This window comes from Arachis duranensis, chromosome 2 (genome assembly GCF_000817695.3).
Source record: "Arachis duranensis cultivar V14167 chromosome 2, aradu.V14167.gnm2.J7QH, whole genome shotgun sequence".
In the NCBI taxonomy this organism is placed as follows: Eukaryota; Viridiplantae; Streptophyta; class Magnoliopsida; order Fabales; family Fabaceae; genus Arachis; species Arachis duranensis.
Genome location: NC_029773.3, coordinates 5,771,280 through 5,773,846, shown reverse-complemented (window position 1 = coordinate 5,773,846; position 2,567 = coordinate 5,771,280).

Here is a 2,567-nt window from a genome sequence, read left to right as displayed (position 1 = left end):
TTGTCCAGTTAATTGTGATTGTAAAAATGGAATCAAATATTGTGATGAATCAATATCATATTTTCTATATATGCAATAATCGACTAAGTTTAAAGTGATAATTATAGATGTCGCCATGTCGGCATCCAAATACTCATGGTAAAATTTTGCCTCTTTTAAAAAGATCTCACAAAGATTATATTATATGCTTAGAATCCAAACTTTTGGGATAACATTTTTTTTTTGAAGAAAGTTTTATATTAAATAACAAGGCCCAAAATATCTAAATGGACCTGATTACAAATCTCTAAGGGAGTTTTTTCCAGCCATATTAAGTTTGGTCTGGTAAGTGCCAAATTTGCTAGTGAGTGCGCTACTAAATTACCTCCTCTTTTTACATGTAAAAATTTGTAAAGCCTAAACCTATTCAAAAGAGCTTTACAGTTTGCTATGATGGTGCCAAAAGGACCAGTAAAGCTATGTGTTGAGACTAAAGCTTCTACAACTCCAATGTTATCACCTTCTATTTCCAAATCAAAAAAACATCCTTGGGCTGCTATATTCAAGCCCATGAATATTGCCATTGCCTCTGCTTCCATAACTGAAAGTAAGTAATGAGTCTCCAACGTGGCAGCAGCCATAACTACCCCCTCCCAATCTCTAATTACCACACCTACACCACCAGTCTTCCCATTAATCACCACCGCATCAACATTCATCTTGTACTGTCCAGGGGGGAGCGATCCAAGTTCTTGGGCTCAAGCTCCCAGGAGGCGTCTTTTGCATTGCCGTCGAAGAGTGTACGGGGTAGATTGCGTCAATGAGTGCTTTTTGAGCTTTTTGGAGGAGATCTTCCGGTGCCGTTTGAACATGCTCAAAGACAAGTTTGTTCCTCTCTTGACAAATACTATGGAGCACACACACAAAAAAATCACTCATTTCCTCCCCAATTTTGACCACCATGGAACGAATCCAATCTTGGAGGAGAACTTCAGTCGCCGCTTCTGTCCTTAACGTTAGGGGCGAGATAAACCAGAGCCTTTGTACCCACTCACAGTCTCTGAAAAGGTGAGTATCTGATTCCTCCTTTTTCCAACATCTAGGGCAAATTTCTGAGCATCTAATTCCTCTCCTCTGCAAATTGTTACATGTAGGTAGCGATTTGTTCATCAACCTCCATATAAAGTTTTGGGTTCTTAAGGGAATTTTCATCTTCCAAAGCTTTTTCCAAAATTGTTGCTCTGTTTGGATTGGTGCACTGTTGCTCTCTGGTCCCTTGTTGTGGCTTCTAATCATATGGTATGCTCCTTTTACCTCATACTCTCCTCTCTTGTTGAATTTCCAACAGTAATTGTCATGTTGTGCCTGATTGTTTATGGGGATAGCTAGAATTTGTTCAGCTTCAAAAGGTAGAAAGGTATTTCTGATTATGTCTTGGTTCCAGCTTCTGTCTTCTATATTGAATAGGTTGTCCACTGTAGCTTCCTTGTCAAAACCTGTTCTAGTACTCCATACCTTAAAACCGTTTTGGTTAGGAAGCCACGGATCACCCCAAATTCTCACATCTTTGCCTGAACCGATCTGCCAAAGTCCACCCAGTTCCAAAACCCATTTTGCCCCCCAAATACTCCTCCAAGTATAACTAGGATTGAAACCTATGTCTGCACATGTGAACTTCTTTCTTGCAAAATACTTTGCCTTCAACATTCTAGCTGTTAGGGATTCTGGGTTTTTAATTAGGCGCCATCCCTGCTTGGCCAAAAGCGCTTGGTTGAACATTTCGAAATTTCGGAACCCCAATCCGCCTTCATTCTTTGCTTCACACATCTTATCCCACGCCACCCAATGAATCTTCCTCTCTCCCTCTTTACTTCCCCAGTAGAAATTGCTGATGATTCTTTCCAAATGGTTGCATAGGCTCTTTGGTAACTGAAAACAACCCATTATGTAGGAAGGAATTGATTGCGCCACTGACTTAATTAAGACTTCTTTCCCCACCTTAGATAGCGTTTTTCTTTCCATCCTTTTAGCTTCTTCCAGGTCCTATCTTGGACGAACTCAAAAATCTTCTTTTTGGACCTCCCAACAACTGTTGGGATTCCCAAGTATTTTGAGTGATTTTTCACTGCCTTAATATTCAACCAATCTTGGATAAGAATTTGTCTGGTAGGAGGCACATTTCGGCTAAAGGAAATCTCTGACTTGTCCAGGTTAATTCTCTGTCCTGAAGCTAGTTGGTAGGCTTTAAGAATCTCCACTACTGTCAAGATGCTTTGATCTGATGTTCTGAGAAAGACTATACTGTCGTCAGCAAATAACAAATGAGATATTTCTGGGGCTGATCTGGCTATCTTGATGCCTTGAATGGCTTTTCTTTCTTGTGCTCTCCTCAGAAGACCGGAGAACACTTCCGCACACAAAATGAATAGATAAGGAGATAGTGGGTCCCCTTGTCTGATTCCTCTCTCGGGTTTAAACTCTTTTGATGGGCTCCCATTGAGTAGAATAGAGAAAGTTACCGAGCTTATACACCTCCATATGAGGTCTAGCCATCGTTGCGGAAACCCCATAGCTCTCATCACTTCAAT